The sequence below is a fragment of the Acomys russatus genome, chromosome 24 (assembly GCF_903995435.1).
Source record: "Acomys russatus chromosome 24, mAcoRus1.1, whole genome shotgun sequence".
NCBI classification, from domain to species: Eukaryota; Metazoa; Chordata; class Mammalia; order Rodentia; family Muridae; genus Acomys; species Acomys russatus.
Genome location: NC_067160.1, coordinates 41568800 through 41594003, shown reverse-complemented (window position 1 = coordinate 41594003; position 25204 = coordinate 41568800).

Here is a 25204-nt window from a genome sequence, read left to right as displayed (position 1 = left end):
GTATAAAGAACTCAAGAGTTAAACAACAGCAAGCCAAATATCCCAGTTAAAATTGGGGTACAGAGCTAAACAAAGAAATATCAACAGAGGAATATCAATCGCTGAGAAACACTTAAAGAAATGCTCCCTAGTCATCAGGGAAATCCAAATCAAAATGGCTCTGAGATTCCATCTTAACACCTATCCTAATGGCTAAGATAAAAAAATTCAAGTGACTGAACTAAATCAGCTTGAAGAAATCTTAAGAGAACAAAGTCTCATTTCCTCTAAGGGGCATTGGGTAGGTTTCTGCTTACTCTCTTGTTGTACAGATGCTTATTTTTTTTTATTGTAACACACTTATCAAAGAAAGCATAGAATGTGTAAAACTAACATGGTGCTATGTCTAAAAAAACAAACGAAGTTAAACTTCTGAGTAGCTGTGAATTACAAGTCTTACAGTCTTCAGGTATCTCTAATTACTCTTGTTGGTACATAAACACCAGTATGAGCTGAGATATCTCTAGAATCAAAGGTTTGCCTTGGGTTTTATTTCTGTTTTTGACTTATTCATGATCAACTTTCACTGATGTTTCTTCTTCATTTCTTTCTTGAACAGGGAATCTCTTTTTGTAGTTTGTCAGTTTTTATTCTCTCATAAAGCATTTACATACTTAATCTTGGCCTTTGTCCTCCAGAGAATTTAATTACCTTTTGTTTTGATTCCCAACTTATTTAATTAGTAGGTCATTTATTCTTCATGAATCATAAACTGTGAAATCAATCAATGTCAGCCTGTGGTATCTTATTCTTTTTAATTGACATTATGTTTATATTAATTTTCATAATTTACTAGATTGTAGTTTTCTTGGAGCAAAATTATGTATTTCATTTGTTGTCACAGCTAAGTAGTGAGGTAGTTTGCATACGTAATATATATTAAAAGTGATTATTTAAATTTCATTGAAGAATAAAGTCCTTGATCTTAAATTTAATGTTATAATAATAATAAAGTAAAGTAAAAGAAAGGAATTATGGATAAATTACACCTTATCAACTATTTTGTCTTTTATGAGAAAAAAATCTATGTTGTTGAATAGATTAACTCATTTTATTTTGTCAAATATTATGACCGACATGAGAATAACCATCATGTAAAGATTTGAAAGGCAGTTAATTGATGCTCATTGACATTTGGGAACTCCTAATACCGAAATGTCAATCAAGTGACAAAAATTATGAAATTCTCTTTTAAAGATTTTTTTCTGAAGATTTAGAAATTAATATTCAACTAGTGAAATATGATTATTAATCTCAATGTCGGGCTAACAGGATTTAGACTCGCTGTAGAAAGACACCAAGGAATCTCCATGACAGTTTTCAAAGAAGATTTAGGTAAAAGCAAAACCCTTTCTTGAAGAGGGCAACACCATTCACAGGGTCTGAGTCCAGTAATAAAGAAAGCAAAGTGATTGGAACAGAAGCATAGAAGTCTCTTCTCATGTCGTCAGGTACAAGGACACCAGCTTCTTCACTCCTGCAACACACATTAATAATTTTACTCATATTGACTATTATAAATTCATTATATCATTAGAGATTATAAAATTTTAACAAGGATAGTAGTTAATATTAAACCTTATTGCTATAACATAGCAAAAGCAACATTCAAAATAATCTTACAGAAGTTTAAGGAAAGGCAATAAAAGTGGTTTTGTAACTCTATATTTTTCAAAATTAAAGTAAAATTTGAGGTGACCTGTTTTGTGAAATATATCTACTAATGCTGATAATTGCTTAACACATCTTAAATTTAGCTATATCTCAAATTAACTATTATAGATTCATTTATTCAATAAGCCAATAGCTTTTTGTGGACAAAATTTTAATATAGCAGAAGTGGAACACAGAGGAAGATTTCTGGGTGACTGAATCTCTTGAAATTGAGTTCGTATTCTCTCATTTAAAGGACACAAAGGAAACAGGAACCACTTTTATAATATAAACTAAAGTCAGAAGGACTGGTAATAGGCTGTTTTAAAAAGTATTTTATTGTTAATGTAAAATATTATCTGGTACAGTTAAATAATTATTTGTTTTATGTTTATTACTATTTTTAACACAAAAACATGGAAATTAATAGTATTGAAGCATAGATGAATATTATATATCAAATGTTCCTGGGAGTAAAATCTATTTTGAGAAGAATATTGAATTTTATCCATTAACATGATATTATACAAAATGTAGCTGATTACTTAAGTGAATTAACATAAAAAATGAGATAAGTCTGTCCCTAAGAATTATAGGACTTACCCAATTACATGTATATATTTAAAAATAACAAAAAGTTAGAATTATATTTTAGATACTAGCAATATAATTTATGGTAATACAACATTCATCTTGCATTAAAAAAATAATAGGACACATTAGATGTAGTATCTTTTTTGTTGCAATTCTACATTGACCTGATGGATTTACTCATGCCTGAGTTTACATAATCAATGCCCAGGAGAGCTAAGACAAATAATATAAGTGAGAAATTATACTTATTGTTGACGTTGGGTAAATAGAAGAGCCTGTGATAAAGGGAGTAGGTCAAGCCCTGTTTAGAAGAGCCATCTGTTTTCTTCCATAATAAATATGAAATTTAATGATTTGGGAGATAAGATAAAGAGACACTTTCTGGTCAGTAGTCAAAGAAGATGAAAGGCAGAGTTTGAATGCCATCAAGAAATGGGGTTAGAGAAGAAGGGCAGAAAAAAAAAAAAAAAAAGCTCCTTCTCCAATGCCTAGGAATCCACAGCTAGCTAAGTCGATATTTTGGAGAAGCCTTCCCAGCAGATACTGGCAGAAAGAAACATGTCAATGAAGAAGAGTCATGAAGACTAAATTCAGTTCAAGGATGGTGGAATATCATGAGTATAGAGGAGCCAGCAACCACCTGTAATTCTAGAATTTGTCAGGAGGATTGTGGGTTTGAAGCTATGCTGGACTGCATGGGTAATTATTGAGTCATTAAAAAAAAAAAAAAAAAAAAAAAAAAAAACACAAAGTATCTCCCCAAAACAAAAACAGAACAAAACTATGAGAATGGAGAGCTTCAAAAGGATGAGTGATTATCAAATGCTTATGTGAATGTCTGAATGTTATTATTATAATTTATTCAGATTACATCTCCATTGTTATCCTCTCGCTTGTATCTTCCCATTCCCCTTTCCCTCACTCATCCTTTTGCCCTATTTCTCTCCCCTAGACCTCTGACAGAATGGGACCTCCTACCCCATCATATGACCACAGCCTATCAGGTCTCATCAGGATACCTTCTTCCCCTTTCTATGTCTCTGGGCCTCCCCACCAAGAGGAAGTGATCAGAGCTCTCCCCACAACCATGGAGCTGTCCATTGGCTAGATCTGAATAGGGGTTCTAGGTTTAATGCATGCATTGTCCTTGGTTGGTGCAACAGTTCATGCAGGTCCCCTGGATCCAGCTTTGTCAGTCTTGATGGTCTTCTTGTGGGGCTCCTGGACTCTTTGGGTTCTTCCATCCCCTCGTTCTTCCATACCACTCTCAGCGCTCCACCCAGAGTCTAGCAGAGAATCCCAATGTCTGTTCTGATCCCACACTGAGTCTAGACTCTTGGAGGACATCTAAGTTGGGCTAATATCCACTTACAAATGACCTTATACCATATGTGTCTGGATCTGGGTTACCTCACACAGGATGATCATTTCTAATTCCAACCATTGCCTGTAAATTTCAAGATCTCCTGGTTTTTAATAGCTAAACAGTGTTCCATTGTGTAAATGTACAACAGTTTCTTTATTCATTCTTCAGTTGAGGAACATCTAGGTTGTTTGCAGATTCTGGCTATTACAAGTAAGGCTACTATGAACATAGTTGAGCAAATGTTCTTGTTGTCTGGTGGAGCATTTTTAGGATATATTCTCAGGGGTGGTACAGCTGGATCTTGAGGTAGCACTATTGCTAATTTTCTGAGAAAGCACCAGAGTGATTTCCAAAGTGGTTGTACAAGTTTTCACTCCAACCTGCAATGGAGGAGTGTTCCTCTTTCTCCGTATCCTTGCCAACATGTGCTGTCACTTGAGTTTTTGATCTGAGCCATTCTGTCTGGTGTAAGATGGAATCTCAGGGTGGTTTTGATTTGCATTTACCTAATGACTAAGGACATTGATCATTTCTTTAAGTGTTTCTCAGCCAATCAATATTTATCTGTTGAGAATTCTCTGTTTAGCTATGAACAGCATTTCTTAATTGGATTATTTGGTTTAGAGGAGTTTAATTTCTTGTGTTCTTTATATATTTTGGATGTTAGCTCTTGGTCAGATTTAGGGTTGTTGAAGATCTTTTCCCAGTCTGTAGGCTGATGATTTTTTTCTGTTGACAGTGTCCTTTGCCTTACAAAAGCTTTTCAGTTTCATGAGATCCCAATTACTAACTGTTTATCTTAGAGCCTGCGCTATCAGTAGTATTCTGTTCAGGAAGTTGTCTCCTCTGCCAGTGAGTTCAAGGTTCTTGCCTCTTTTTCTTTGAAGAAAAAGTTTTATGTTGAGGTCTTTAATCCAATTGGACTTTAATTTTGTGCAAGGTGATAAATATGCATTTATTTACACTTTTCTATATGTAGACATCCAGTTAGACCAGCACCATTTGTTGAAGATGCTATCTTTTTTTCCATTGTATGGATTTGGCTTCATTAACAAAACTCAAGGTATGTGGGTTTATTTCTAGGTCTTTGATTTGATTCCATTGATCAACAAGGCTATCTGGATGCCAGTACCATATAGTTGTAATTATTGTTGCTCTATAGTACAGCTGGAGATCAGGGAAGAAAATTCCTCTGGAGGATTTTTTTTTTTTTTGAATAGGGTTGTTTTAGCTATTTTGGGTATATTGTTTTTCCATATGAAGTTGAGAATTGATCTTTCGAGGTCTTTAAAATTTTGTGTGGGTATTTTGATAGGGATTGCTTTGAATCTGTAATTACTTTTTGTAAGATGGCCATTTTTACTATGTTGATTCTCCTGATCCATGAACCTGGGAGATCTTTCTGTCTTCTGATAATTTTTTCAGTTTCCCTCTTCAGAGACTTGAAATTTTTTCATATAAGTGTTTCATTTGCTTGGTTAGAATTACACCAAGATGCTTTTTAATGTTTGTGGCTATTGTGAAAGGTGTAATTTCCCTGATTATTTTCTCAGCCCATTTGGCATGTTTTACAGAACGGCTACTGACTTCTTTTAGTTGCTTTTCTATCCAGCCACTTTGTTGAAGGGGTTTATCAGCTGTAGGAGTTCTCTGGTCAAATTTTGGGGGTCATAAATCATATCATCTGGTAATACCAATACTTTGACTTCCTCCTTTTCAATGTGGATGCCCTTTATCTCCTTTTGCTTTCTTATTGCTAGAGCTAGGACGTCTATCTAGTACTGTATTGAAGAGATATGGAGAGAGTGAGAAGCTTTGCCTAGTCCATGATTTTTTTTTTTAAATTAGTCTTGTATCCAGCCACTTTTCTAAAGGTTCTTATCAGCTGTAGGAGTTATCTGTTGGAAATTTGGGGTTCACTTATGTATGCTATCATATCATCTGCCAATAGGGATACTTTGACTTTTTTCCTTTGCAATGAGGATTCCCTTGATCTCCTTTTTTTTTTTCTCTTATTGCTCTAGCTAGAACATCAAGTACTATATTAAATAGATATGGAAAGAGTGGGCAGCATTGTCTAGTCCCTGATTTTAGTGGAATTTTATTTAGTTTCTCTCCATTTATTTTGATATTGGCTATTGGCTCGCTGTATATGCTTTAGTTATGTGCCCTATATCTCTGATCTCTCCAAGACTTTAAACATGAATGGTTGTTGGATTTTGCAGACGCTTTTTCAGCATGTAAGGAGATGACCATGTGTTCTTTTTCCTTCAGTTTGTTCATATGGTAGATTACATTGATGGATTTGAGTAGAGAGTTGTTCAGTTTCCAAGTGTGTGTAGACTTCCTGTCATCTCTGCTGTTCTTGAGGTTGAGCTTTAGTCCATCATGGTCTGATAGGACACAAGGTATTACTTTAATCTTATTGTATCTGTTGAGGCTTGCTTTGTGCCCTACTATATGGTCATTTTTGGAGAAGGTTCCATGAGGTGCTGAGAAGAAGGTATAATCTTTAGCGTTTGGGTGAAAAGTTCTATAGATATCTGTTAGGTCCATATGATTCATGATATTCATTAGCGTCACTATTTCTCAGTTTAGCTTCTGTTTCATTGACCTATCCTTTGGTCAGAGGACTTTAGAGACCCATGACTTGATGCAGCTATAGCTCTTTTCTTCTCACAGCAGCTGTGCTTATCTTAATAAGATCAATCCAGGAAAAAATTGCAGCATAGCACTACCAATTGATACACACTTTTAAATGAAAACATAGTTTTCTCCAGACAAGTCTCACTCAAAAAAGAAACTACTGTTTTGTTTTTTTTTTTCAGTTCACTTTACATCCAGACCTTAGCCCCTTCCTTACTCCTCAGATAAGGGAAGCACCCCTAATTACCAACCCACACCTGCATGTCATTTCACATCAGAACTCAGCATGTCTTCTTTCCCTGAGTCCTAGTGAGGCAGTTCACCAGAGAAAAGCGATGGAAAAGCAAGCAGCAGAGTCCATGTCAGAGACAGCCTCCTTTCTCCTTTTTATGGGACCAACATGAAGACTTACATATGTGTAAGAAGCCTAGGTCAAGCCATAGTTCTTGGTGGTGTATCACTATCAATAAGGCTCCCTTTCCCTGGGCCCAGGTTATTTGGCTCTGTTGGTGTTCTTGTAGAGCTCCTGTGTTGTTTTAATTGAAAAATCACAGATAGTTCTACTTTACCAATACAGACTCAGGACCCAGATGTTTCTCAGAGACCCTGATTGCTCAGAGGCAGAGAAAGCACCCAGAAGATCTTTTTACTCAGCTCACGTCCCAATGGGAAAGGCTCAAAAGGCTCACTAGCTCAGCATACAGACCAGGAGGAAAAGGCCAAAAAACCCAAGGCCAAAGGTTTGCTAGCCCAAAACGCAGAAGGCCAAGGACCTGAGGAGCTCAAGAGCTAGGGAGCTAAGCTAAAGTCCCAAGCTAAAGATCTAAAGTGCCAAAGATCCCTTCTACTTCTACTTCTACACTCTGTCAGAAATATTCCTCAACTCAAAGTCCCTCCTTCTCTTTAATCCCTGTCTGCTTGTTTCTTGCTCCACCTCCTGGCCTAGGGTTAATTCTATTAAATCATGTGTACAGATAGCTCTTGGATTAAAGATGTGTATGTAAGGCTGGCTGAACCACACCTTAACCACCTGTTTACAATAAACAGAAATTTCTTGGATTAAAGTTGTGTTAGAGCTCAACCTCAAAAAGCAATTTACAGTTCAATCTCGGGAATCACAGTGGGATCAAAGATCCTGTAACAATCCTGTCCCCTCCAAGTCCTAGTCTTCCACATTCTCTTCTACAAGACTCCCTGTGCTCTTCCCAATGTTTGGCTGTGAGTCTCACCATCTGTTTAGATACACTGCTGGGCAGCTCCTCTCAGAGCACAGCTAAGCTAGGCTCCAGTCTGTAAGCATAGCAGAGTATCATTAATAGTGTCAGGGATTAGCTCTCTACCATGGGGTGGGTCTCAAATTGGGCCAAGCACTGGATTGTCATTCCCTCAATCTCTGTTCCACCTTCATCCTTGTGCATCTTGTAAACAGGGTATTTTGGGTCAGAGGTTTTGTGGGTGAATTGGTGTTCCTCTCCCTCCACTACATCAGACAGAGGGTTAATGCACAAAATATATAAAGAACTCAAGAAATTAAACACCAAGAAACCAAATAATTCAATTTAAAATGGAGTACAGAGTTAAACAGAGAATTCTCAACAGAGAAAACTCGAATGGCTGAGAAGCACTTTAAAAATTATCAATGTCTCCATGTTCTGGCTATTATGAATAAGGCTGCTATGAACATGGTTGAGCAAATTTTCTTGTTGTGTGCTGGAGCATCTTCTGGGTATATTCCAAGGAGTGGAATAGCTGGGTCTTGAGGAAACCCTATTCCCATTTTTCTGAGATAGCACCAGATAGATTTCCAAAGTGGCTGTACTAGTTTGCATTCCCACCAGCAATGAAGGAGTGTTCCTCTCTCCCCACATCCTCACCAGCATGTGGTGTCGCTTGAATTTTTGATCTTAGCCATTCTGATGGGTGTAAGATGGAATCTCAGAGTTGTTTTGATTTGCATTTCCCTGATGACTAAGGAGGTTGAGCATTTCTTTAAGTGTTTCTCAGCCATTTGATACTCCTCTGTTGAGAATTCTCTGTTTAGTTCCAAGCCGTCCCTCAGTAGAAGAGTAGATAAAGAAACTGTGGTACATATACACTATGGAATACTACTCAGCTACTAAAAACAAGGAATTCCCGAAATTTGTGGATAAATGGATTGAGCTAGAAATGATCATAATGAGTGAGTTAACCCAGAAGCAGAAAGAATCAAATGGTATATACTCACTTATATCTGCATACTAGCCCAAGGGGCATGTCCCACAAAAGCCTTCACTTACCAGGAAACTGGGACAGAGGGGAAGGCATCCTATTGGGACTCTAAATGAGAGACGCATGGGAGAACAGCAAAATAAAAGGATACAGAGGGTCCTAGAAATCTACAAGTAGAACAGTATGATAGGCAGATTTGGGCCCAGGGGTCCCGCTCAAACTAAGGCACCAGCCAAGGACAATACAGGAGGTAAACTTTAAACCCCTTCCCAGATCTAGCCAATGGTCAGAATGTTCTCCACTGTTGAGTGGAGAGTGTGTTACGACTTTCTCACATACTCTGGTGCCTCACATTTGACCATGTCCCCTGGAGGGGGAGACCTGGTGGCACTCAGAGGAAGGACAGCAAGTAGCCAAGAAGAGACTTGATACCCTATAAGAATATATAGGGGGACGTAATCTTCCTCAGGAACAGTCATAGGGGAGGGGAATAATGGGAAAATGGGGGGGGGGAGGAATGGGAGGATACAAGGGATGGGATAAACATTGAGATGTAACAAGAATAAATTAATAAAAAAAAAAGAAGTAAAAAAAAATTATCAATGTCATTAGTCATCTGAGAAATGAAAATCAAAATGACTCTGAGATTCCACATTATACCCATCAGAATGGCTAAGATAAAAAACTCAAGTGATAGCACATGCTGGTGAGGACCTGAAGAAAGGGGAACACTCCTCCATTGCTGATGGGAGTGCAAAATTGTACAATCACTTTGGAATTCAATCTGGTGCTTTTTCAGAAAATTAGAAATAGCCCTTCCTCAAGACCCAGTTATATTACTCCTGGGCATTCCTAAAAGATTCTCCACCATACAACAAGGACATTTACTCAATATGTTCATACCAGCTTTATTCATAATAACCAGACTCTGGAAACAACCAAGATATTCCTCAACCAAAGAATGGATAAAGAAACTATGGTACATGTATGCAATGGAATACTACTTAGCTATTAAAAACAATGAAATTTGCAGATGAGTGATTGGAATTAGAAAATGTTATTCTGCATGAGGTCACCCAGATGCAGAAATACACACTTGGTATGTACTCATTTATAAGCAGATATAAGCCATATAGTGCTGGATTAGTCATACTACAACTCACAGATCCAAAGAAAATAAGTAACTAGGAGGACCCAAGGGAGGATACTTAAATCTCTCTCAGAAGGAGAAATAGAATAGAAAGAGGTAGTAGTTGAAGAGAAGCAACAGGGTAGGAGAGCAAGTATGGGCAGAAATGAAGGTGAAGATAAGACCTGGGGAGGTCAGGGGCAGGAGGACAGAGGGCTTGCAGACAGAAGAGAAACCATGGGTGAGTGCATCTCTGTGACAAGCTGGAGAACTAAAACAGGGTAGGCTACTGGGAGGATATGGTGGTGACTCTAGCTGAGACTCGTAGTAGCAGGGGTCATGGAGACTTAAGAGGCCACCCTCTAAATAAACAAACTACTCTTAAGAGTAAAACCACTGCATGGGCTATTGTGTCACAACAGTGAGTCTAGCTCAGCAGAGAAGAGAGGTGGGTGGGACAAGGCTTTGCCTCTTTCTGTAGAGCATCAGTCTGCACAGCCCTCCCCTCCTGACCCCAAGTGTGTGTAATTGTGAACTTGGTGCCTAAAGCCTGTGGCTGAAGAATGTCATCTGCCTTGCAACCTATTGGCTTGGCCACTTCCTAGGAAAGGTGACTGAGGCTCTTTAAATCTTGTCTGCAGAAACCCTGAATGTTCCCTCAACCCTTGACTTCACCTGTGTCATCCCCTAGTAACAGAAAGCCACATGCCTAGCAGTAGATGACCAACAGGAAATAAACTCAATAACTCAATGGCATATTGATAGGTTCCTTGTCTCATAACATCCTGTTGTGGGTTTTCTTTCTTTCTTTCTTTCTTTTTTTTTTTTTTTTTTTTTTTTTTTTTTAAGAAAACCTTTTTTTTTTTTTTTTTTTTTTTAAATCCATTTTTCTTTTCTTTTATTCTACAGGTCCTTTGATTTATATTTTAGATTTCAGTTTTATGTTTTTATAGTATCCATGAATGTTCAAATGAACAGGTCTCTGTATCTATAGCTGTTTCTTGTGCCTTTTAGGGGGGCTTTTTCTCTTCTGTTTGTTTTGTCCTATTTGAATGCATTTGTTTTATCATATAATATTAATTGTAGTATGAAAATTGTATGTTATTGTCTTTTAGAAGCCTGTTTGCTTTCTAATTAGAGACAGAAAGATGTCGTATCTTGATGGTAGGGTAGGGAAGAACTGGAAGGAGTAGAGTGAGGGGAACCTGTAATCAAGATATATAATATGAAAAACATCTAATTTCAGTAGAAGAAACTACGTTTCAGCATAAATGATGGAGAACCTTATGAGGACTCACCCCTAGCTGAGGAGCTCTTGACAACTGATACCTGTCAAAGGAGGAAAAAAGTGTTCTTCTTTGACAACTTGACCACTCATTGATTGTCCATGCTATAATGGATAACACCACACTATAAACATATGGACAACACTAAATGGACTTAGTGAGTTAATAAATATAAGAAAAAGAGGACATGGAGTTGATAAATATAGATGTGAGGCGAACAAGAGAGAACTGGAGAAGTTCAATAGTGAGTGGATATCATCCTATTCCATTGCGTGCAGCCATAAAATTCTTAAAGAATCTTTTAAAATGGAGAAAATAAATTGTAAATATATTCAGTGAAGTAAATAAAATACAACAGGTATTGTTTTGGAAAAGTTGGGACTATCAAAACCTACTCAAGAGGAAATACATTAAACAACCCTTATTTATTAGATGAATTGACTGTAATGAAAAGTACTCCCTTCTTTTCTCTGCCAAACCAACCGTATCAACTCCAGGACAGATGGCCTCATTGATGAATTCTATCACATGCTTATGAATAAATTACATTAAATTTCTCCTAATGTCACTAGAGTTTGGATATGAAATCACCAAAGCCCATGTGTAGAGATTTGTCTGGTACAAGTACCTGTGCATACTACACCATGTCACTGGGAAGTTGTTTTCTAGTGGACTAGTAGGACTAAGATCCTCCCTTTTTACTTTGGCTGGCATGAGGTGAGTAGGCCTTTTCCACTACATTTCCTCATACATGTGCTATGTAATGTGTATACACGACGTAACAAAGGTCCAAACTTATGTGGTTAAGCAACTATGAACTGAAATATAGAAAAACATGTGCTAAAATAAGCCTCATAGTTTTATCTAATTTCTGACAACACACTGACTTATTACAAGGTGAATGTAATTTTATCCTGAAAAAAAATCTGACTCCACCTTAACCAAGTTATTGATGAAAGCTAAGGCCGTTCATAATAGGATAATGTATTATCATAATGCATTGAAACAAGGAAAACTTTCTTCTATATCATTTCTACAAGAAGTAAGCATCAAGTACCTCAAGAAACTTCTACTCTCTCCAACCCTGACACTTTAATAAACACAGGTAAGCAAATGTGTCTAGTGTAAAATGAAATTCCAGTGTAGTCTTATTTTGCATCTCCTTGCTACATAAGGATGTTGAACAATCTTTAAGTGTTTTTTACAATTTGTGTTTCAGCTCTGGAGAATTCTTGGCTTAGTTCTGGTCTCCATTTCTAACTGGGATAATTGTTCTCTGGTGTTTTGACGTTTTGATGTAGCTGTTCTCTATACATCATAGGCAGTGAATGTCCATTGTATGTGTAACTTATAAACTTATTTTTCTGCTCTGTAGGCTACCATTTTGCTTGAACGATAGTATTTTTTTGCTTCAAAAGTCTTTTGGTTTGTTTGTTTATTTCATGAGGCTCTATTTATTAATTGTTGGTCTCAATGCCTGTTAAGTCTATTTAATATATGATGCTAATCTTGATGTTTCATTGTTTATTGTTTCTGTCTATTAAAGAAAGTAGAAGTATTGAAATTACTTACCATTAATTCATTGATGTTAATCTTTGACATAATCTAGTAGTAGATGTTTTATGAAACTGGGTACTCCAGCGTTTAATCTATATATATTTAGGATAGTAATATCTTTCTGGTTAACTGTTACTTTGATTGGAATGAAGTATCTTTATCTATTCTGATTAGTTTTAGTTTGAAATTTATTTTGTTAAATACTAGCATAGTAATACCTGCTTGCTTCTTTCTCCTACATAATAAGATCACCTTTGTTCATTCTTTTACCCTGTTGTGGTACCTATCTTTAAAACTAAGATGTTTTTCTTGAAGGCCACAGATAGATGCATTTTGTTTCTTGATACATTCAGTCTGTCTCTATCTTTTGATTGGACAATTGGGGCCATTGATATTTATAGTTATTATTGAAATGTGTGTATTAATTGTAGTCATCATGTTGTTGTTGTTTGGTATTGTGTGTGTGCTCAATGTCATTTTTGTGTCTTAATAATTATAGCTTTGTGTTTATTTCCACAGTCTCTTGGCTATGCCCATTTATCTCTTCATCTTGAAATAATGCTTTCTGAATTTTCTTTAAGCTTGGATTATTGTATAGAAACATTTTAGGCTACTTTTGTTATGGAAATTCTTTCTTTGTCCTTCAATCAGAGCAAGTAGTTTTGCTAGGTATATTAGACTATGTTGGCCACCATAGCCTTTAAGAACTAAGGACATAGTACTCCAGCCTCTTCTTGATTTTAAAGCTTCCATTGAGAAAGTATCTGTTTTAATACAGTTTCTTTTTCATATGTACTTAATAGTTTAAACTGTGACACACTGTGATGATTTTCCCTCTGTTGTACTGCGTGCTTCTTGTATTTGTATGGAAATGTCTTTCTTTGGGGGAAGTTTTCCTTTATAATGTTGAATATGTATCTGTGTTTTTGACTTAGGATTCTTTGTGGTGGTTTGAAAAAAAAAATGGCCCCTATAAGCTCTTCTATTTGAATATTGAGGGACTAGTGCTATTTGGAAAGATTAAGAGTTGTGCCTTGTTGTCGTAGCTGTGGCCTTGATGCGGGAAGTATGTGACTTTGGGTGGACTAGGAACTTTCAAAGGCCCAAGCCATGCTCAGAGGCTCTCTCTTCCTGCTGCCTATGGATCTGGATATACAGATACAAACTACTCCTCCAGCATGAAGACATGGTACTTTTCTGCACTCCATTATGCTCCATACCATGATGACTATGGCTTAAACCTCTGAAACAATAAGCAAGGCCCAACTAAATGTTTTCCTTTATGAGTTACGATAGCCCTCATGTCTGTTCATAGGATAGAATACTAAGATATTCCTCCTTATAATGTTATATATCTATAATTTAAGCTTTCTTTTTTCATAGTGTCCTATTTTTCCTATATGCTACTTTTTTGTGGGTTTTTTTTTTTCATGTAACTTGTTTTTTTCACAAGTAGATCCTGTGCTTTAGCTTTGAGACTTGATATTCTATCTTCTGCTTGGATGATTCTACCTGTAAGGCTTTCCTTTAATTTTTCTAGCTGAGCCATTGGGATTTTCGGTTTTATTTTCATTTCAGCTTCAGTTCGTCACTGTTTCTACTTCTTCATTGAATCACAACACCAAATCCTGATTTCTCTTCATCATTCTCATCAACGTTATAGCACTCAGGCATTTATTCTCCTTTAACACTTTCTTCTTAATTACACTAAGCTCTCTGTGGCTTCTTTAATCTTGAATTCTTTGATTAAATTTCTAGAATTTCTTTCACATTCTGTGTGCTGAAGTTTCTCTAGGTACACAATGGTAAGCATTCCTTCAGGGTTGGTAGGCTTTTGTAGGTTTGATCTTTCATATTGGTGGTATTCTTATGATGAGAGCTGGCCAAGCGGCCTTCCTTTGTTACGCCTGATGTTGGGGAAACTTAGGTCTAGAGGTTGCAATTAATTTGGGTCAGATGGACAGAGACAATTGGGCTAGTATAGAGGATGTGGTTAAAGTTCCAAGCCTGGAGTGTGGGTGTAGATCTGTATCGGTGTAAAGGTTAGGTATGGAGTGGGGTTGAAAGTAGGGCCCTTCCTGGCAGTTGCCTAGAGTCTGTCTGTGTAACAGACTGGGTTGGTCAGACTATTCCACGGTGCAAGATGTGTGATCAAGATTAGACCCAGGCATGTGGGGGTGGGGGAATAGGAAGTTTATCTACCTAGTGGGATAAAGGAAGTCACAAAGAGAGGGCTTAGTAAACTGATGCCAATAAGAAGAAATACAGCATAGAGGTTAACTGCAGTTGTATTACAAGCATGGTGGTCAGGCTAGGCTGGGGCCCTGGCTGTATGACCCAGTCTTTAACAGGCAGGTTGCAGAAAAATAAGTATGGGTTTGACCCTGGAGTAAGACTCTAGAAGTTAGGATATGGAGTGTGTTATATTTGTTTTATGTTAATACAATAAAAGTTAATTCTGTAAATTTTCTTCCAAACACCATTTCATTCTTTCTTGCCACAGTGTGTAAGGCATATGCATGTTTTACCAGATTTCTTTTATTTACCTAGTCACCTGTACATAGCCACTTAGGTGCATCCATTACTTGTACTCTGTACAATATTTCTGTAATAAATGTAGTCATAGCTATTACCATTTGAGTTTTATTCCATTGGTTTTATTCCATGCTGTGGTAGAGTTAAACACATGGATAATTCTCATTTTAATTTTAAGAAATCTCCTTAGTCATTTCCAGCATAGTTGACCTAATTTGTATTCTTATCAATGATTTATGAAAGTTTCTTTTCCCTTGTTGGTGTTTTTTTTTTTTTTCTTGATAAAAGCCCTTCTGATTTCTGTGAGATATAATCTCACTCTAGCTTTTATTTGCATTTCCTTGATAAGTGAGGGTGTTGTTCTTCCTGTAATTATTGGCTACTTGTACATTTTCATTTGGAAAGTAGCCAATGAATTCAGTTGCCTATTAATTGACTAATTGATGATATTAACTTTTTTGTCATTTAAGTTACACACACACACACTCACACACACACACACACACACACACACACACACACACACACACAAGTTAGTAGTTGGCAAACATTTTCTCCCTTTTTTGATGTTGTCTATTCCCTTTCAGTTTTCATCAAAGAATCTTTGTAAGGAAATGAAATTCCATTTTTTAAAATTCTAGGTTTTTCTTGACTTATTCAAAGCTATTTTCAAAATGTTTCCCCAGTGTTTTCTCTCATCATCTATTAAGGCATTTATTCTACTTTGATTTAAGATTGAATAGTATGAGAGATAAGTTCCTGTATGCTCTTGCTAAGAATTCAGGCATGATTCAGTCTTTTGTTTGCAAATATCTGTTTTTCTAGCACCACCTGTTCAAGAGTCTATTATTTTATTTGTTGTATATTTTTGGCAACTCTATTAAGAACCAGACAGCTGTGGTTGCTTGGATTCATTTACCAAGTCATCTCAATTCCTCCAGAATATCACATGTATGTTTGTATCGTAGTGTTTCTGAATATTATAGCTACATGATAAAATGCTGGTAGTGTGATACCTAAACAAATGCTTTTCTGTTGTTGTAATAAAACATTATAACCAAAAGTAATTTGTGGAGGAAAAAATTTTACTTCATATTACAGTTCCATAATCCAAGAAAGTTAAGGCAGGAACTCAAGCAAGAACCTAGGGTCATGAACTGATGCACAGACTATGGAGGAATGCTGCTTAGTAACTTACTCCTGGTTTGCTCGGCTATCTGTTAGCACCCAAGACATTTGCACAGTGGAGGTACTTCCCACTGTGACCTGGGTCCTCTCATGCTAATCATTAATCAAGAAAGTGTACTAAAGGCTTCCCTACAGATTCCAGTTAGAGAATTTTCTCTGTTAAGTTTCCCTCTTCCAAAACAGCCTAACTTATTAACCTAAATCCAACCTGCACAAACACCATTGGAAATTTGACGAGGATTGTATTAAATTTGTATGTAGCTTTTATTGGTGTTTATTCCACCAATGTATGATCATTGGAGTTCTTATATTTTGTGTTTTCTTTACCCCACCCCTTGGTGCTTTATAATTTTCATTAAATAGGTATTTAATACTTTTGGTTAACTATTTTTAGGTTCTCTTCTGTGAAAGACAAGAGATAAAATACTTCCCTTGGTATGCTTTTCCAGTAAGTCTGTTGTTGGTAAACAAAAAGCCACTGATGTTTTCATGAGGATGTGTAGCCTTCTATTTACTTAAACTCTTTATCAGATCTAAGAATCTCCTGGGATTTGGATGTTGATTTTACCTTTACAGTATTTTAAGCATAAGGTCATATCATTTGCAAACAAGGATGTTTTGGATGCAATGAAGTCATCGAGATTTGCAATAAAAAGTTATCTGTTAATTTAATGAAGAAAAATTCAGAGAAGATCAGGCATGTTCATGGTGGTATTGCTGGCCAGAGACATGGGTGCATGAGCAATCCCCCCACCCAGTTCCCTGCCCTTTCTACTTGGCAGCAGGTGGGAGAACTGACTGGCTTAGCCCCCTTGCCTAAGCAATGTGACAGTGAGTGAACTGTCTCTGCTCCTCTATGGCTGTAGCACTCTATAAAGATGGATGGCCCTGAAGATGTAAATGCAGAAGAGCCGTCCTCATCTCCGCCCCCCCCCCCCCCACAGGCTATGCAGTGGATGTGCCTCAGAGAGATCCTCCCCCAACTACCACCCATGACAGGCAGTAAAGCTGGACCAGGCCTCTTGCCTGGGCAGTGTGGTAGAGCTGCCCCTGGTGGTATGGTCATGAGATAGCCATCTCTGAAGTTCTGAAAGAGGGAGAGTGGCTCTGCCCCAACTGGAGCAGTACTGGAGAGCTGACCCAGGTGGCATGGGTATAGGAAAGCTGACCTAGATTGTATCTTCATGAGCAACCATTTCTTGCAGTTTAGCTGCCACAAGCAGGAAAGTAGGCCCTGCCCTCTCCCTTGGACAAAGTTGAAGAGCTGACTCTAGTGGCAAGGGTGAAGGAGAGCTGGTGGGCTGACCAACAGAGCCATGACCCACACTCAGTTACAGGGTACCCTGTATGTAGATGTACCCTATGTGTGAACTGCTGCAGGAAATGAAGGGGCTGGTCCTGAAGAACCAAAGCTGCAGGATCTCTATGACTCAGTACAACAACAGGATATCTAACAGGAGCCTTAGTGAGTTTCCAGTATTGATAGATAGTAGAGTAGAAGTCAGAGGCTTTAAACCAGGCTATTGACTCATTGCAATGAACATTGTTAATAAAACTGTTTGGGCAAAGAGTATGCTATGTGGTGCACCATGACACACCACATCTACAATGAGTTTTTTTTTCTCTTTTTGTTGTTTTTATTTTATTTTATTTTTTGTTTTCTTTTGGTTGGAGGTAGCGAGGGCAGAGGGTGGATATGGAGGGAGGGATAAGTGAAATTGTGGTCTATGATGTGAAATTTGAAAAGAAACAATAAAAATTTTATTATGAAAAAAGAAATTAAAAAGCAGGAATAGCTAGGTCTCAAACCCAGACAGCTTATGGAAAGAGTAGAAGCATACATACAAATCCTCACAATTACACACACACACATACAAATACATAAAAAAACCTCACACCCAAACACACACATCACACAAACACACAAATATGCATACATATAAACACAGCAAGAGAGGAGGAGGAGGAAGATAAGGAGGAGAAGGAGGGAAGGAAGGAGAGAGAGGAGAGATAGAGAGAGAGAGAGAGAGAGAGAGAGAGAGAGAGAGAGAGAGAGAGAGAGAGAGAGAGAGAGAGATCAATGCAATCAGAGAGTCAGACTCCTCATAGTCCCAAAGGTGCTTTGTAAGACTTCTGGGATGTCTGGGCTTATTTCCTGTCAAGGATGAGATGTGGTTTACTACCTTGTGGAATTGGCTACTTTGGGCTATTATACGGGTTTAGCTCAGCCTGTCTAAGAAATGAAAACTGATATGTTCCCCCCACCCCTCAGAGCCTGTGAGATATGAACAGTTCCCCTACTGGCAAAATCACACTGAGAGCTTGTCACAGAGAAGAAACAGGAAGTCAGCCATTTTAAAGGTTTAAGTGAAAAGAACATTAATCTAACTAGAACCTATTTCCTTGTGTGTCTGCCTGCTGGGAGTCTGACTGACTCCTAGTCCTTCATTTTGACTTCTTCCTTTCCTATTTGTAACCGCTTTTTTATTTTTCTTGAGCATTGCTACAGTCAAGATTTAAAATTTTTTATTTATTTAATCACTTTATAACCTGACCCCAGGCCCTCCCTTCTCTCCTCCCAGTCCCACCCTCATGCCTCTTTCCCCTATTCTCCCCTCCCTTTTAATGGCTCCAATTGAGATTTAATGTTGGACATCTTATTTTGGATTTTAGGTGAAATCTTTTGTTTTTATCCATTTAGTATAGAAGTAATGAAACATTTAGCCATATTTTCCTTGTTTGTGTTTACCCTCTGCTGAGAAGATTCAGGTTCTCACATATCTTTTCTTTCCTAGAGGGCTGAAGGATAAACTTAACGGCCCATGATGGTTAAGATGGACCATTCTGAATCACCAGTTCACCTGCAATTTTACTATTTTCAGTTAATTGTTTCTGTTCTCTTGGGCTTGCAGAAGTACTCACTTTTTACAAGGAAAGTAAATGTAGCTTTATTCAGATGTATACATTGTATTATTGTCTGCTTATTGTTTTTGCAGCATGACCTTTTCTTACTACACATTCATATTTTCTAATGCCTCTCATTCACTGAACATGATTAAAGGCTAAAAAGTTATGTGTTCTATGTCTTGATATTTTGAAGAACCTTGGCACAGCTTTTAATTTCTGCTCTTTATTATAATTACTATTACCACCAATGTTCTTTTAGTTATAATAAGTATTATTCTTAAGTGCAATTGTCGTTGTACATGGGTGTCATTTATTTTTGTTTTCTTTTGAGTCATGTTCTCTTTATAATGTCTCTCCTGGCTTTGAATTACTGGGCCCATTGACTCATATGATCCTCCTGTCTCAGCTCCTGGGTAGCTAGGAATATAGTTATGTGCCAGGAATAATTCTAGTGTTTTAAATAATGATTTTCTGGATAATCACCATGATGACATGATGGTGTAAGTATTACCTCTAACTTATAAAATAAAAAGTATTAGAAACAGAATTGGAAAGATTAAATAGATTAACCAAATGTTTGTAGATAATATAGGAAATTTGGATTTAGGGTGAGCAAATTCTTACCTCAATCTTATTTCTTAAGGTGACATAATCTCTGAATATTAACTTTTGAAATAGCAAGTGTATTGGTGATTCTTAGGTAAATGTTTTCACATATATATAAAACTAAAAGACAAAGTCTAAAATTATTAAATTAGCCTGCAAGGAAGAGAAATATTGCAGTAAGTTATATAGATATCAATTTGAATGTGGGCTCATGTACAGCCTGGCAAATAATTTAGTACTTTGTCACCTCCAACCCCCTCAGCTTCTGAATGCAACTGTGGCCTTCTGTTCTCAACATTTCTACCACATTTTGTCTTGCAGAAATTTGCTTAAGCATTTCATAATTTTTAGAATTACCATTTGATTTTCATTTTTTGTTGTAGTTAATAGTGAATGTTGCTCTGCTACTATTTTAACGATGTTTCAAAAGAAAAATGTAATTTTATGAAGTTTTCAATTTTTAACATCAGTCATAATAGAAACATTCACAATATAAAAATATAATTGATGTTAGTTTCCAGAGGGGTAATTTGAAAATAAAAAAAGGTCCAGTGATATGCCTCTGTGAGGGAACACATGTATTCTACAAGCCTAAAGACCTGGGTGCTGTCCTTTGATCTTAACCCGGAAGAGAACCAATTCCTAGAATTTTTCCTCTGACCTTCCTTTTTGTTGTGTTACATGCATATGCTGGTACACACACAGTAATAGAATAAAACTGGATGCAAATAAAAAAAATAAATATTACAGCTTCCTCCAGAAATAATATACCATGTTTTCTTACCATTTAAAAAAGCTGTTGTCTAAACGGAATTGTCAAGAGGTGAGAAAGGCACCAGAAACATCACTCTCCCGTTAGCTAACTAGAAGAAGGTAACTTTTCCATCCTTTTACTGCCTAATTATCGAACTAAAGGATACGGCCTTTTTGTGTCATGACATCGATCATTAACGTTAATTTTATAGTGATAAAATCATTATGAAGTTCAAACTCTTCATGTGAGGCATGAACCAAGAAATGATGTATATTTTGTGTTGTGTGATAGAAAAACTAAAGTCTTAATATTAATAGTGGAGAAAAAAGTTCAAGGTTATTTTAACATTCTTCATGATTATTCTTATTTATCCACTAAAATAGCCAGAGCATTTGTTACCATTAGTGTTAAATCTATTGCTATATAAAGAAATATGGTTTGCTTGCTACAAGAAAAAAAGCCTTTTGTACTATCATGAATACTTTTTTAATTCAAAAGAGGCCAACTTTTCTAATAAACAACTATAAAGCATCAAAGACTTTCTGTGATTAAAATTTATTTCACTCATATATCAAAATCTAAAATCTGGGCTATGGTCTGCATTGCCAATGGATCTATTTTTCTTAAATTCCCCCCGATCTAATACCTCTCACATTTCTTGGAACATCTTCAAGCTTGCTGTACTCCACTTGCTGATTAAAAATGAGGAATAAGGGAGAAGATAAAGAATTGAGAATTGTTTATTTTGACATTTTGTCTTATTTTATTTTAAAGCAAATTCCTAAATTGTGGTGCCTTATTGAAGAATGCCAGTGAGCTATCAGTCCGTAGCCTCACCAGACCCACCTACATCACTGTGAGTGTAGTTCAAAATAATAAGCAGGCAGGTGGTATTTACTTGGACATTTTCACATATTTCAAGAATGTTGCAATAGGATAAGGAAGTGAGTGTGGGGCCTCAGGAGTATGTGCAGATTCCATGCATAAGTAGCCAGCCAGACATTCCTGGACTGTAGTCCAGCTGCGTATGAAGCTTGAATGGAAATCAGCATTGGCAACAAGTTTCCAAAAAAAGAGTCACTTTCATAATTCACTTTAATTGTTTGATACTTGTCTTAGTTAGGGTTTCTATTGCTGTGAAAAGACACCATGATCATGACAACTTTTATAAATGAAATATTTAACTGGGGATGGCTTACAATTTCAGAAGTCTAATACATTATCATCATGGCAGGAAACATGGTAGCATGGAGTAAGGTAGGGTTCTGGGGAAAGTCGTGAGAGTTCTATATCTAGATCCGCAAGCAGCAGAAGGAGACCATGTATGACATTGGATGTAGCTTGAACATTATAAGACCTCAAAGCCTGTTTCCACAGTGACCCACTTCCTCCCACAAGGTCACACTGACTCCAATAGAACTATATCTCCTAACAGTCACACTCCCTGTGGCCATGCATTCAAACACTTGAGTCTGTCTGGGACCATTCCAATTTAAAACATCACATTCCACTTCCTGTTCCCCATAGGCTTATGGCCATAACATAATTCAGAAATGCATTTCAGTCCCATTTCAAAAATCCCCATAGTCTATAACAGTTTGAAAGCCCAAAGTTTGAAGTCTCTTCTGAGATTCATGCAACTCCTTAACATCAATCTGCCATAAAATAAAAATGAAAAAGCAGATCACATACTTGCAACTAGAGTGGCTCTCCAGATCTCCAACTTCTTTCAGCTTTGTTGACTGAAACACACTTCTTTCTCTTGGTCTGATTCCACTCTCTATTAACATCTCTCCTTGGCAAGTATCCCACAGCTCTGGCATCTCCAATATCATGGCATCTCCAAGGCAACCCAGGCTTCATCTTCACAGCTTCACAAAATGGCCTTTCTGGGTCTCCATGCAGGAATACATCTGCCATATGTCTCAGTGGCTTTCCTTAGTTGCCTCTGAGGAAGACTCCGTAACCCCTTTCTTCTATCCTTAACCCTAAAGCCAGAAGCACATTGTTAAAAGCTGCCAAGTTCTTCATATATATTATTGCCCTCAGGGTATATATTATGTCTTCCAATTTCCAGTATACAACACAGTGGATATTATGGCTTCCCACTTATTCAATTCCATTTTCATCAGCTTTCAGTTTTCTTCAGTGCCTCAGTTTGACTTTCCTGGAGCTTGCTTTTTTAGACGAAAGCTGGCCTTGAGCTCGGATATCTGCTTGCCTCTGTCTCTTCAGTGCTGGAATTAAAGGTATGTACTATCTAGCCTGGAGACAAGATGTTGTTTTATTTCTTTTCACAAGATGGTAGCCTAGCGGAGTAGGATCTTGCTCTGAGATCACAACTCCCTTTATTCCAATTGATATTGTTAATCTGTTTCTCTCCTTGAGCATAGGATTTAACTCTATTCCACTTACTGGTGCCCTTTTTCTCCTTGAACCATATATTTTGTATTTTTTCTTGCTCATTAACATGCTCTTCATAAGAGTGAGCATTAGTAACTACATGATAGAGTCTATACTATGCTTTTTTGAGATTTCCTTTGCCAAAGTAATTAATCTAAATCTCTTCACTTTAGCCTCAAAGAGACTCTTCCAACAAGGGCAAAAAGTAACCACATTCCTCACTAAAATATCACAAGAACAATCTTTAGACAACATACTAAAACTTCTTATCTTCTTACACCTCTTGAGCCAGGCCTCCACAGTTCATTGACCCCAAACACCCCTGTATTCTATCCTTCTACTAGTGTGGACCGTTGAGCAATACTTAAAGCATTCTGGTGCTTTCCTGACCTAAAATCTAAAAATCTACATCTTTTAAACATAAGTATGGTCAGGCCTATCACAGCAACACTTTAGCCCCTGGTACCAACTTCTGTCTTAGAGTTTCTATTGTTATGAAGAGATGCTATGACTATGGCAACTTTTATGAAACAAAACATAATCAGGGCTAGCTTACAGTTTCAGAGTGTCATATGGCAGGAAACATGGTGCTGTACAGGCAAGCATGCTGCTGGAGAAGGAGCTGAGAGTTCTACATCTTAACCCACAGGCAGCAGAAGAAGACTGTGTGCCACACTGGACATAGCTTGAGCATATAATACCTCAAAGCCTGCCTCCACAGTCACTTACTACTTCCAACAAGACGATACCTACTCCAATAAGGCTACACTTCCTAATTATGTCATTTCCTATGGTCAAGCACTCAACTATAAGTCTATCTAGACCATTCCTATTTCAACCACAACAATAGTTATACAAGACAATACTATGAAATGGTATCTAGGTTAACACCCAGCTGTTAGGTGGGATGCCTCCTTTTGGGAGTTCTGGTAGAAATCCCATTTATTTGCATTTATTAGCTTCTAGAGGTCATAGGCCTTAGCCAGTAGTCTCTTCCTTCATCATCAGAGGTAGCAATTGTGCATTTTTCTGATTATTCTTCCTGAGTCCTTTCCAAACAGAAATGGGACTGTTAGGTGCTCATTTAATTATATTGGACCCACTCGGCCATATTCTCTTTTTTGTCGCTTTCCACTTATTGAAAATAGATTTCTTCCCTCAGATAATATATACTGATTGTGGTTTTCCCTCCCTCTATTTCTCCCAGTTCTACCATACCTGCCCTTCCATCCAGATCCACTCCATGTCTGTCGTTCATTAGAAAATAAATAGGCTTCTAAAATAAAATAAAATAAAATAAAATAAAATAAAATAAAATAAAATGATAGAACAAAAAATGAATACATTGGAGTTGTCTGAAATAAATATACAGAGAAAAAAGAGGCTTTGGGAAGGCACACAAGACCAACTCATCATCCACTCATGGATTTCACCAAAACACAAAACTGGGAGCCATAATATAAACACAGAAGGCTCGGTGCAGACCCAAGCAGGCAGGCCCTGTGCATGTTTCTTCAGTCTCTGTGAGCTGACATGAGCTTTGCTCATGTTGGTTTAGAGGGTCTCATTTTCTTGATGTCCTCCATCTGCCTCTTACATTGTTTCACATTCCTCTTTCATGGGAGTTTTCTGAGCTCTTAGGGAAGAGATTTAATGATGATTCCCCATTTAAGATGTTGCAAGGTCTCTCTGTCTCTCTGTCTCTCTGTCTCTCTGTCTCTGTCTCTGTCTCTGTCTCTGTCTCTCTCTCTCTCTCTCTCTCTCTCTCTCTCTCTCTGTCTGTCTCTGTCTTGTCTGTGTGTCTGTCTCTGTCTCTCTTTGTCTGTCTGTCTGTCTGTCTGTCTATCTGTCTGTCTGTCTGTCTGTCTCTCTCTCTCTCTCTCTCTCTCTCTCTCTCTCTCTCTCTCTCTCTCTCTCTCTCTCTCTCTCTCTCTCTCTCCTAGGCATACATTTTACCTATTTTATTGGGTTTTCTTATGCCTTTACCTCCCTTCTCCACCCCAATCTCTTCCAACACCAGGTAGGAAAGAATGAAGGTTAGTGGGGAGAGGGGGTATGGTTCTCTTAAGCTACTTTCTGGTGGTTAGGGTCATTGGGTTCCTTGGGGCAATCCCAACGTTCATAGGCAAGGAATCTCCAGCTACTTCTTGTCAAGCTGCAGCCACAGCAACCAGGAGCACCTGTGAGTAGCAGAAGCTGCCTTCTTTCTCAGAGCACCCTGATCCTCTCTGTGTTTGGGGATTTATTCCTTCTCAGAGTCCCCAGAACTAAACTATATACAGCTGGCAAAGATCATGCCTCTCTCACATCCTGCAAGAGCCAGAGGGTCTGCT